The sequence below is a fragment of the Schistocerca gregaria genome, chromosome 1 (genome assembly GCF_023897955.1).
Source record: "Schistocerca gregaria isolate iqSchGreg1 chromosome 1, iqSchGreg1.2, whole genome shotgun sequence".
NCBI classification, from domain to species: Eukaryota; Metazoa; Arthropoda; class Insecta; order Orthoptera; family Acrididae; genus Schistocerca; species Schistocerca gregaria.
Genome location: NC_064920.1, coordinates 1,146,516,730 through 1,146,530,551, shown reverse-complemented (window position 1 = coordinate 1,146,530,551; position 13,822 = coordinate 1,146,516,730).

The following is a 13,822-nucleotide window of genomic DNA, read 5'->3' as shown; positions in this document are numbered from 1 at the left end:
ATACACACCTCTCTCGACATATAGGGAGAGAAATGTCTCCGAACGTTGTGCATAAGGCATCTATTGGGTGGAGGAGTGTTAAGTAGATTTGGTTCCTTGTTAGGAGACAGGCTCTCATTTCTCTCCTTGCCAGTTTTCGCAGGAAGGATGGTAATGACCTGTGGTCGCTGGTAGGTGCAGTGAAAGAAGACCCATAATTAGTTATTTATTTCCATAAAAATGCAGGTAGCGTCTGGATTCGTGGTTGGCATCGTCTGTCAATGCCCGCTGAAGAATAGCATCGTAAGCGGCGGCCAGCCCTCGCAAGGCAGCTGACACTGCACACTTCGTTCCAGAATGCTGCTGCACTGGTGGTTCTACATCGACATCTACATCCATACTCCGCAAGCCACCTGACGGTGTGTGGCGGTATGCTTCTGTGTGGCCCTAATCTCTCTGATTTTATCCTCATGGTCTCTTCGCGAGACATACGTAGGAGGGAGCAATATACTGCTTGACTCTTCGGTGAAGGTACGTTCTCGAAACTTCAACAAAAGCCTGTACCGAGCTACTGAGCGTCTCTCCTGCAGAGTCTTCCACTTGTATCGACATTGCTGTAACGTTCGGCGCTTGCGGTGGCCCCGCCCCGCTGAGCCACGACGCCGCGACAGTGATTGACGGCGGTGCGTGTATTCTTACACACACACACTTTGGAGGTGCTCTGACCCCTCCCGCTTACCATCTTTCTTCGTCATCCGTCGTACCGTGATGACGTTGTAGCCGTGAAGTTCGACGATATGGGCCTGCCATTCAGGTAGCTCTCTTTCAATCCTCCGGAATGTCACGAGCGCCGGTGTCTGATCGTAATGGAATGACAGCCTGGTCCTCCGATGTGCTACAGACGCTTAGCCTTTCTTTCGTCACATAACGAAGGTGAAGCGACCACGTTTGGAAGCTCTAATTCAATAAAGTCTCCAGAAGTCTGCTGCCAGGCTGGCCAGAAACGGTGATGTTGTGTTCTGCTCTGACAAAGTCTCGGCGGCGAAATGTAGTGAGATATATTCTCTCTGGGACTTTCGTTTACTTACTTACTGTCCAATAGAAGGCTGGCATGCAACAGTTGTTTACAGAGACGTACTGCCGTAGTTTCCCCGACTCTCCATACACATCGAGACAAATATATTTCATATTTCTCGTGCTAAGCATGTAGCAAAGAGTCGTGAAATTATTTACTCCCTTATCTGGAACATTTTGTAATTCGCTACATTTTTATATCTGGACCACAAGTGTCTCATTCAGGAAGACTTCCAAGGGATAACTGTTGTGATGGGACATATGGGTCGATAGTGAGTTCGTAAGGTAGCAAGATGTTAAATCAGTAGTAATACACCGAATAGTAATTGATAATTGGCCCACCGGTGGGAGAGATTGGACGCTGAAAGGAAGTTGTGTGTGTCATGTCAGACTAACGAGATGGGCTCAGAGACCTGAACACGGCCGGAACCCCTAAGGAAGGGGTTTATGTCATGTCAAACTAAAGGTATGGCCGCGGCAGGACCCCTTTTTCGGCTGGCACTTCAGACCACCAGAGAAGTTCGGAGAGGCTGGGCCATCACAACAAGAAGCGAGAAGGAGCTATATGCGACAAAGAGAAAGACGATTTCGCGCCACAGTGGAAAATTTTCTGAAGACTGTGACGGGATTGGCGCAGAGCGTGTAGAGATACGTGTTAAAAGTTGGCGGCAACTGTAACCGCATGAGAATTCTGTGTCGTAGTTGGGTACAAACGAGCACGGATACATGGAAGTCTGTATCGTGATTGGCAACCAAAGCGCTCGGATTCGTGCTACAAAGAACGGCCAGGTTTGCAAAAACTCTGAAGTAGGACTCTGGGGTCGACTGTGGAGGAGAGCAGTCGCGGTGTTTGGCTGCCCTGCTTGGACAGCGTGGAGAGAAGTAGGTGGGAGAAGTTACCAGCATTGAGTCCAGTGGTTACTCTCCAAGTCTGAATAGTTTAGAGCATACGACACCACACACGTATCATTATCTGTTCCTCTGAGGAGAGAAACAGACTTGTACTAACTTGTGGTGTTCATATGCTATCTGAAGTGTACCTTTACTGCCGCGCACTTGACTCGACCAACTACTCTTGGCATATGTGCAAGTAGCTTGGGTATTGACTAGTGACGGACTCGGTAATTGAACACTTATGTACAGGAGTTTACGGGCACAAACCACGTTCACGTTGGAGATTAAAAAGCCAAGGTCGCTCACGGGAAGGACGGCATCACGACGTTGGCTGGACCGACCCTCGTAATCATCACGCAGAATTACGGTGATATTAGCAATCATCAGCCAAAGTAGGGCACTGTACTTCTAAATGAGTTCTTATTCCGCTAGTTCTTTGACTGGCGCTCTCTGAGTCAGTGTCCTTTCAGGCAGAACTGCAGTAGAGTCACTTGCGGGTTCAGTGTTGACTTAAGTAGGTGGGAAAAGAGGACACATTCGATGCAAACGATACTGGGGGTATAACCGCGCGTTTAAACACAGCAAACGTAAGTCAGATAGCAACTCAAGGTCGACTAAGATTACCAATAGATATTTTTAAATATATCGATAATTTTACAATAAACATCCGTGTGTTGCAAGTTCGTGCATTAAGATTTTTTTATTTACTGTTAAATCACGGTTGAAACAGCGGTACACCCCCAGGAGATTATAATACTGCCACATAATGTATTTCACAGTTCTACAGATCACAAGGAGTTTTTTTGCTGTTTTTTTTGTCATCAGTCTACTGACTGGTTTGATGCGGCCCGCCACGAATTCTTTTCCTGTGCTAACCTCTTCATCTCAGAGTAGCACTTGCAACCTACGTCCTCAATTATTTGCTTGACGTATTCCAATCTCTGTCTGCCTCTACAGTTTTTGCCCTCTACAGCTCCCTCTAGTACCATGGAAGCCATTCCCTCATGTCTTAGCAGATGTCCTATCATTCTGTCCCTTCTCCTTATCAGTGTTTTCCACATATCCCTTTCCTCTCCGATTCTGCGTAGAACCTCCTCATTCCTTACCTTATCAGTCCACCTAATTTTCAATATTCGTCTATAGCACCACATCTCAAATGCTTCGATTCTCTTCTATTCCGGTATTCCCACAGTCCATGTTTCACTACCATACAATGCTGTCCTCCAGACGTACATCCTCAGAAATTTCTTCCTCAAATTAGGGCCGGTATTTGATATTAATAGACTTCTCTTGGCCAGAAATGCCTTTTTTGCCATAGCGAGTCTGCTTTTGATGTCCTCATTGCTCCGTCCGTCATTGGTTATTTTACTGCCTAGGTAGCAGAATTCCTTAACTTCATTGATATCGTGACCATCAATCCTGATGTTAAGTTTCTCGCTGGTCTCATTTCCTCTACTTCTCATTACCTTCGTCTTTCTCCGATTTACTCTCAAACCATACTGTGTACTCATTAGACTGTTCATTCCGTTCAGCAGATCACTTAATTCTTCTTCACTTTCACTTACGATAGCAATGTCATCAGCTAATCGTATCATTGATATCCTTTCACCCTGTATTTTAATTCCTCTCCTGAACCTTTCTTTTATTTCCATCATTGCTTCCTCGATGTACAGATTGAAGAGTAGGGGCGAAAGGCTACTGCCTTGTCTTACTCCCTTCTTAATACGAGCACTTCGTTCTTGATCGTCCACTCTTATTATTCCCTCTTGGTTGTTGTACATATTGTATATGACCCGTCTCTCCGTATAGCTTACCCCTACTTTTTTTCAGAATCCAGAACAGCTTGCACCATTTTATATTGTCAAACGCTTTTTCCAAGTTAAATCCTATGAACGTGCCTTGATTTTTCTTTATCCTTGCTTCCATTATTAGCCGTAACGTCTGAATTGCGTCTCTCGTGCCTTTACTTTTCCTAAAGCCAAACTGATCGTCAACTAGCGCATTCTCAATTTTCTTTTCCATTCTTCTGTATATTATTCTTGTAAGCAGCTTCGATGCATGAGCTGTTAAGCTGATTGTGCGATAATTTTCGCACTTGTCAGCTCTTGCTGTCTTCGGAATTGTGTGGATGATGCTTCTCCGAAAGTCAGATGGTATGTCACCAGACTCATATATTCTACACACCAACGTGAATAGTCGTTTTGTTGCCACTTCCCCTAATGATTTTAGAAATTCTGTTGGAATGTTATCTATCCCTTCTGCCTTATTTGACCGTAAGTCCTCCAAAGCCCTTTTAAATCCCGATTCTAATACTGGATCCCCTATCTTTTCTAAATCGAATCCTGTTTCTTCTTCCATCACATCAGACCAATCTTCTCCCTCATAGAGGCTTTCAATGTATTCTTTCCACCTATCTGCTCTCTCCTCTGCATTTAACAGTGGAATTCCCGTTGCACTCTTAATGTTACCACCGTTGCTTTTAATGTCACCAAAGGTTGTTTTGACTTTCCTGTAAGCTGAGTCTGTCCTTCCGACAATCATATCTTTTTCGATGTTCAAATGGTTCAAATGGCTCTGAGCACTATGGCACTCAACTGCTGTGGTCATTAGTCCCCTAGAACTTAGAACTTCTTAAACCTAACTAACCTAAGGACATCACACACACCCATGCCCGAGGCAGGATTCGAACCTGCGACCCGTAGCAGTCGCACGGTTCCGGACTGACCGCCTAGAACCGCGAGACCACCGCGGCCGGCTTTTTCGATGTCTTCACATTTTTCCTGCAGCCATTTCGTCTTAGCTTCCCTTCACTTGCTATTTATTTCATTCCTCAGCGACTTGTATTTCTGTATTCCTGATTTTCCCGGAACATGTTTGTACTTCCTCCTTTCATCAACCAACTGAAGTATTTCTTCTGTTACCCATGGTTTCTTCGCAGCTACCTTCTTTGTACCTATGTTTTCCTTCCCAACTTCTGTGATGGGCCTTTTTAGAGACGTCCATTCCTCTCCAACTGTGTTGCCTACTGCGCTATTCCTTATTGCTGTATCTACAGCGTTAGAGAACTTCAAACGTATCTCGTCATTCCTTAGAACTTCCGTATCCCACGTCTTAGTGTATTGATTCTTCCTGACTAATGTCTTGAACTTCAGGCTACTCTTCATCACTACTATATTGTGATCTGAGTCTATATCTGCTCCTGGGTACGCCTTACAATCCAGTATCTGATTTCGGAATCTCTGTCTGACAATGATGTAATCTAATTGCAATCTTCCCGTATCTCCCGGCCTTTTCCAAGTATTCCTCTTCCTCTTGTGTTTATTGAACAAGGTATCCGCTATTACTAGCTGAAACTTGTTACAGAACTCAATCAGTCTTTCTCCTCTTTCATTCCTTGTCCCAACCCCATATTCTCCTGTAACCTTTTCTTCTATTCCTTCCCCTACAACTGCATTCCAGTCGCCCATGACTATTAGAGTTTCGTCCCCCTTTACATACTGCATTACCCTTTCAATATCCTCATACACTTTCTCTATCTGCTCATCTTCAGCTTGCGAAGTCGGAATGTATACCTGAACTATCGTTGTCGGTGTTGGTCTGCTGTCGATTCTGATTAGAACAACCCGATCACTGAACTGTTCTCAATAACACACCTTCTGCCCTGCCTTCATATTCATAACGAATCCTACACCTGTTATACCATTTTCTGCTGCTGTTGATATTACCCAATACTCATCTGTCCAGAAATCATTGTCTTCTTTCCACTTCACTTCACTGAGCCCTACTATATCTAGATTGAGCCTTTGCATTTCCCTTTTCAGATTTTCTAGTTTCCCTACCACGTTCAAGCTTCTGACATTCCACGCCCCGACTCGTAGAACGTTATCCTTTCGTTGGTTATTCAGTCTTTTTCTCATGGTAGTCCCCTCCCCGAGATCCGAATGGGGGACTATTCCGGAATCTTTGCCAATGGAGAGATCATCATGACACTTCTTCAACTACAGGCCACATGTCCTGGATACACGTCACATGTCTTTAATGCAGTGGTTCACATTGCCTTCTGCATCGTCATGTCGTTGATCATTGCTGATTCGTCCGCCTTTAGGGGCAATTTCCCACCCCTAGGACAAGAGAGTGCCGCGAACCTCTATCCGCTCCTCCGCCCTCTTTGACAAGGCCGTTGGCAGAATGAGGCTGACTTCTTATGCTGGAAGTCTTCGGCCGCCAATGTTAATTATTTATTAAAATTTTGGCAGTGGCGGGGATCGAACCCATGACCGAAGACGTTTTGATCATGAATCAAAGACGCTACCCCTAGACCACGGTTTAATCGCCAAAATGAGTTAGAGGCTGAATATGTTCCCTTATAATTGAAAGCAATAAAGCAGTTACTAAACACGAAGCCTACTGGTAACACAGAACAGCTTGTATCCATTAATTATGACATATGTGAGCCGCGCACAGCTCGTGTTCATCCCAATGATTGTTTGTAATACCGCCTCGTTTTCTTACTCCATTCACTGGCGTCACTAACTTCATGATTTACTTTCCCGTGAGTGGCAGCAGCAGCGCATATCGTTAAGCGCACTTCCGTACTATCAGTTGAGCGACCGATAGTATTTCCGGGTCGTCGTTTGTAGGGTAGTAAGTTAGTGGGAGACGCACCAGCAGTGCAGTCGCGACGGAGAAGCAGTCGCGGACGGACCAACAGTCCAGTTGGTCGGTTGGCCTGGAGCAGGAATCATGCCCCCTTCGCTTGAAGTCGGGCGGGAGTCGCAGGGGGTTGAAGTGTGAGGTGCTGCTTGAGTGTGATACGGAGTTCGTCGCCCACCGATCTTGGACTTGAAACTTAAGTCCTCACTTAACTTACTATCGGGGCTCAACTGTTTAAGTTTCTTCATTTGATCCTGCTTTTGGGACATTCCCGCGAACAGCAAGGTGTGAATTTAAATCGGCTAAGATTCCAGCCCTCGTCCTGTGAAATTTAACATAGTTTATTCCCTATTATGCATGTTCACCAGCGGTATCTACTACCTTGACGTTGAGGTTCCGGTTACCTGCCCTCGTTGTTGACGTAATTTTAGGCAATGTATTTTCCTCGTCGTGTTGTTGCTGTCTAGAGCGACGTGTAGTTCGACAGCAGAGGTGTTGTTGGTCATTGTGGGCGCCAATATTCTGTGTGTCGAGTGTTGAAATATTGTGGTCGTTTTTCTGGTTGGGTGGAGTGGAACTGATTTGGTTGATTGGTCGGTCGGCTTTCTGTCGGTTGGGTTGCCTCCTGATTAAGAAGTCGTAGGACTGACTGCTGTCTCACCTACATACGCGTTTGTGTTACAATCCCAGGCCGACCCTTGGAAACTTCTGAGCGCCGTTCCTTGTTTGTTATGTAGTAATTTCGCTGTATAGTTTTCAGCTATTTTGTTGACGTGTGGCTTTCAGCCTACAATCAATAGCTCTTAAATTAATTTTCTTGTCTTTCCATTAAAGCACGAGATTGTTATATTTTTATACGAGGTCTTCAGCCGAATTTTACAGGATAGGTTTTAAGATAAGGCCTTCTGACTTTTAGATTGAAACTCTTTCTAGGCCTTAAGCCGTTAAATATATTTGTTGATATGTGGCCTTCAGCTGAGTATTAATATCTCTTAAATTAATGTCCTTGTCTTGCCCATAACACATAAGTTCGTTATTCTTTATTGTATATGAAATGTGTAGATTAAAACTGAAGAAACTGCAAAAAGGGGGAATTTAAGGAGATGGGACCTGGATAAACTGAAAGAACCAGAAAGTGGAAGAGGATGTAGATGAAGATGAAATGGGAGATAAGATACTGCGTGAAGAGTTTGACAGAGCACTGAAAGACCTGAGTTGAAACAAGACCCCGGCAGTAGACAACATTTCATTAGAACTACTGACGGCCTTGGGCGGGCCAGTCCTGACACAATTCTACCATCTGGTGAGAAAGATGTATGAGATAGGCGAAATACCCTCAGACTTCAAGAAGAATATACTAATTCCAATCCCAAAGAAAGATGTGAAAATTACCGAAATATCACTTTAATAAGTCAGAGCTGCAAAATACTTTACTGACGAATGGAATAACTGATAGAAGCCGACCTTGGAGAAGATCAGTTTGGATTTCGTAGAAATGTTGGAACACGTGAGGCAATTCTGACCCTACGACTTATCGTAGAAGAAAGATTAAGGAAAGGCAAACCTACGTTCCTAGCATTTATAGACTTAGAGAAAGCTTTTCACAATGTTGACTGGAATACTCTCTTTCAAATTCTGAAGATGGCAGGGAGCGAAAGGCTATTTACAATTCGTACAGAAAGCAGACGGCAGTTATAAGAGTCGAGGGACATGAAAGGGAAGCAGCGGTTGGGAAGGGAGTGAGACAGGGCTTTAGCCTATCCCTCATGTTATTCAATCTGTATATTGAGCAAGCAGTTGTTGTTGTGGTCTTCAGTCCTGAGACTGGTTTGATGCAGATCTCCATGCTACTCTATCCTGTGCAAGATTCTTCATCTCCCAGTACCTACAGCAACCTACATCCTTCTGAATCTGCTTAGTGTATTCGTCTCTTGGTCTCCCTCTACGATTTATACCCTCCAGGCTGCCCTCCAATACTAGAAGGGTGATCCCTTGATGCCTCAGAACATGTCCTACTGTAGGGAAGCAGCCTACTCATGCCTTATAAAATTCACATCAGTCGTTCCATTGTGTGCCAGCCAGTCCGCTGTAACTAGCTCTGACGTCATAAATGTTGCGCAATACTTTAAAAATCAAGTAAATAACCTGAAACGTTGCTAGCATGTCAGGAGTAATACTAAATCACTATGTTTTGAATATCAGTTCAATAACTTTAACCATTTTCGAAATTTGGAAGTTCTTCTGTAAAAATTATTTGAGCAACAGAAAAGAGCTAGAAACTGAAAAAATTATATTTAGATTCCTTTTGCATAATAATTTAGTAGAAACAGTATTCTGGATCTCACAAATTAAAATTTTAGTTGAAATTCATGATTTTCTGGTTTTTGTCTTAAAAATTAAGGAAGCAAAATAGGTTAAGTAGGTCAATAAATAAAGCTAGGATGTTTATATTTAAGTAGAAGGGAGATACCCTACAGTCATAAAGACTTGAAAAGTTTCATCTGAATAACTATAAAACTATAGCGATAGCGTATCTCCAAAGAGCAAGATCAGAGCTCGTCTAGTGCTTGTAGTGTTATTAAATTAATTCTTTCGCCTAAAATACTGGACTTAGCCACGTCAGACTTGTATTATGATTACTTACCTGTGTGTTGATTGCAAATTTAAATTGAGAGCTTCATCGGCCATCAGCAAAGGAAGCAATGATTTATTCGATAACTTGAAGTGGTGCATTACTAGCCCAGCGGTTAGTCGGGACAGCAGATTTAATCAGGCGTTCCCTTAGCCGTCCGCACCGCGGCTTTATATATAAGAACGCTGCACGAGGAAAAAAGGCCCCAGTTCTCTCCAGACGCTGATCAGCGCACCAGCTGTGACGGGAGTCGCGTCGCGTCGGTATCATTGCTAGAAACAGCCTCGGATGCCGTAATAAGTTACTCGGGATACGCGTAACCATGAAATCATTTTGGAGTGAAGTGTTAATTCTGGGATGACTTTCATGATCTATCTTCAGTTTGCGTTGTCGTATTTTCACGTGCCACTGCGGGGCAGACATTCTACCATTATTTAGCGTGGCGTTTTATGAACATTATCATCAAATTATGGCGAAAATTCACTTCAACATTTAATTTGAACAGTTATAGTTGCATCAGCGCATTAGACTCTGAACTTCTCTTGTAGTTAGTTTGTGTGGATTCTTTTTAGTCAGTGACTTTCCGAATATAGTGAACATTTTGAAGAATCGTTTTTGATTATGAATCCCAGAAAATCTCCTAATTCCTCAGAGATATAAGCTGTAGCTATGAGTGTATTTCTCAGTTGAAGTGAGCACTAGGAATTCTAATTAGAGATTTCACGTTTTGCTAATCACTTTCTGGTGGCCAATATTGTAGTTAGAGAACCAGTGTTGAGAACGGCAAACAACAGCATTAAATAAGTCATAGGAACATTTCATTTTAATAACAATAAAATTCCATACGCCGCCCCACACTACCAACCGATTCCTTCTTTTAGTCAAGTTGTGCCACAAACTTCTCTTCTCTCCAATCCTATTCAGTACCTCCTCATTAGTTATTTGATCTACCCATCTAATCTTAAGCATTCTTCTGTAGCACCACATTTCGAAAGCTTCTATTCTCTTCTTGTCTAAACTATTTATCGTCTACGTTTCACTTCCATACATGGCTACACTCCATACAAATACTTTCAGAAATGACTTCCTGACACTTAACTCTATACTCGATGTTAACAAATTTCTCTTCTTCAGAAACGCTTTCCTTGCCATTTTCAGTCTACATTTTATATCCTCTCTACTTCGAGCATCATCAGTTATTTTGTTCCCCAAATAGCAAAACTCCTTTACTAATTTAAGTGTTTCATTTCCTAATATAATTCCGTCAGCATCATCCGACTTTATTCGACTACATTCTTTTATCCTCGTTTTGCTTTTGTTAACGTTCATCTCATATCTTCCCTTCAAGACATTATCCATTCCGTTCAACTGATCTTCCAAGTCCTTTGCTGTCTTTAGCAGAATTACAATGTCATCGGCAAACCTCAAAGTTTTTATTTCTTCTCCATGGATTTTAATACCTACTGCGAATTTTTCTTTTGTTTCCTTCACTGCTTGTTCAATATACAGATTGAATAACATGGGGGAAAGGCCACAAACCTGTCTCACTCCCTTCCCAACTGCTGCTTCTCTTTCATGTCCCTCGACACTTATAACAGCCATCTGGTTTCTGTAAAAATTGTAGATATACTTTCGCTCCCTGTAATTTACCCCTGACACCTTTAGAATTTGTAAGAGAGTATTCCAATCAATATTGTCAAAAGCTTTCTCTAAGTCTACAAATGCTAGAAACGTAGGTTTGCCTTTCCTTAACCGAGCTTCTAAGATACATCGTAGGGTCAGTACTGCCTCACATGTTCCAGTATTTCTGCGGAATTCTAAATGATCTTCCCCGAGGTCGGCTTCTACTAGTTTTTCCATTCGTCTGTAAAGAATTCGCGTTAGTATTTTGCAGCTGTGGCTTATTAAACTGATTGTTCGGTAGTTTTCACATCTATCAACACCTGCTTTCTTTGTGATTAGAATTATTATATTCTTCTTGAAGTCTGAGGGTATTTCACCTGTCTCATACATCTTCCTCACCAGATGGTAGAGTTTTGTCAGGACTGGCCCTCCCAAGGCTGTCAGTAGGTCCAATGGAATGTTGTCTAGTCCCGGGGCCTTGTTTCGACTTAGGTCTTTCAGTGCTCTGTCAAACTCTTCACGCAGTATCGTATCTCCCATTTCATCTTCATCTACATCCTCTCCTATTTCCATGATATTGTCCTCAAGTACATCGCCCTTGTATAAACCTTCTGTATACTCCTTCCACCTTTATGCCTTCCCTTCTTTCCATAGAACTGTGTTTCCATCTGTGCTCTTGATATTCACACAAGTGGTTCTCTTTTCTCCAAAGGTCTCTTTAATTTTTTGTAGGCTGAATCTATCTTACCTCTAGTGAGATAAGCCTCTACATCCTTACATTTGTCCTCTAGCCATCCCTGCTTAGCCATTTTGCACTTCCTGTCGATCTTATTTTTGAGACGTTCGTATTCCTTTTTGCCTGCTTCATTTATTGCATTTTTATATTTTCTCCTTTCATCGATTAATTTCAATATTTCTTCTGTTACCCAAGACTTTCTACTAGCCCTTGTCTTTTTACCTATTTGATCCTCTGCTGCCATTACTATTTCATCCATCAAAGCTACCCATTTTTCTTCTACTGTATTTATGTCCCCCATTCTTGTCAATTGTTCGCTTATGCTCTCCCTGAAACTCTGTACACCCTCTGGTTTAGTCAGTTTATCCAGGTCCCACCTCTTTAAATTCCTACCTTTTTGCAGATTCTTCAGTTATAGTCTACAGTTCATAACCAACAGATTGTGGTCAGAGTCCACATCTGCCCCTGAAAACGTCCTACAATTTAAAACCTGGTTCTTAAATCTTCGTCTTACCGTTATATAATCTATCTGAAACCTGTCAGTATCTCCAGGCTTCTTCCATGTATACATCCTTCTTTTATGATTTTTGAACCAAGTGTTAGCTATGATTAAGTTGAGCTCTGTGCAAAATTCTACCAGGCGGTTTACTCTTTTATTTCTTAGCCCCAGTCCACATTCACCTACTATGTTTCCGTCCCTCCCTTTACCTACTACCGAATTACAGTCACCCATGACTATTAAATTTACCGTCTCCCTTCACTATCTGAATAATTTCTTTGATTTCATCATACATTTCTTCAATTTCTTCGTCATCTGCAGAGCTACTTGGCATATAAACTTGTACTGCTATAGTAGGTGTGGACTTCGTGTCTATCTTGGCCACAATAATGCGTTCACTATGCTGTTTGTAGTAGCTTACCCGCACTCCTATCTTTTTATTCATTATTAAACCTATTCCTGCATTACCCCTATTTGATTTTGTATTTATAATCCTGTATTCGATTGACCAAAAGTGTTGTTCGTCCTGCCACCGAACTTCACTAATTCCCACTATATCTAAATTTAATGTATCCATTACCCTTTTGAAATTTTCTAACATACCTGCACGAGGGATCTGACATTCCACGCTCCGATCCGTAGAACGCCAGTTTTCTTTCTCCTGATGACGACTTCCTATTGAGTAGTGCCCGCCCGGAGATTCGAAGGGGGACTATTTGACCTCCGGAATATTTTACCCAAGAGGACGCCATCATCATTTAACCACACAGTAAAGCTGCATGCCCTCGGGAAAAATTACGGCTGTAGTTTCACCTTGCTTGCAGCCGTTCGCAGTACCAGCACAGTAAGCAGTAAAGCAAACAAAAGAAAAGTTCGGAGTAGTTATTAAAATCCATGGAGAAGAAATAAAAACTTTGAGGTTCGCCGATGACATCGTAATTTTGTCAGAGACAGGAAAGGACTTGGAAGAGCAGTTGAACGGAGTGGACACTGTCTTGAAAGGATGACACAAGATGAACATTAACAAAAGCAAAACGAGGATAATGGAATGTAGTCGAATAAAGTCGGGTGATGCTGAGGGTATTAGATTAGGAAATGAGACACTTAAAGTAGTAAAGGAGTTTTGCTGTTTGGGGAGCAAAATAACTGATGATGGTGGAAGTTGAGAGGATATATAATGTAGACTGGTAATGGCAAGGAAAGCGTTTCTGTAGAAAATTGTTAACATCGAGTAGAGATATAAATGACAGAAAGTCGTTTCTGAAAGCATTTGTATGGAGTGTAGCCATATATGGAAGTGAAACGTAGACGATAAATAGTTTACACAAGAAGAGAATAGAAGCTTTCGAAATGTGGTGCTACAAAAAAATGCTGAAGATTTGATTGGTAGATCAAATAACTAATGATGATATATTGAATAGAATTGGGGAGAAGAGGAGCTTGCGGCACAACTTGATGAGAAGAAGGGATCGGTTGGTAGGACACGTTCTGAAACATCGAGGGATCACCAATTTAGTATTGGAGGACAGTGTGGAGGGCTAAAAATTGTAGGGGGAGACCAAGAGATGAATACACTAAGCAGATTCAGAAGGATGTAGGCTGCAGTAGGTACTGGGAGATGAAGAAGCTTCCACAGGATAGAGTAGCATGGAGTGCTGCATCAACCCAGTCTGAGGACTGAAGACCACAACAACAACAACACATGCAATGTTTTAAGATACGGCATTTTGCC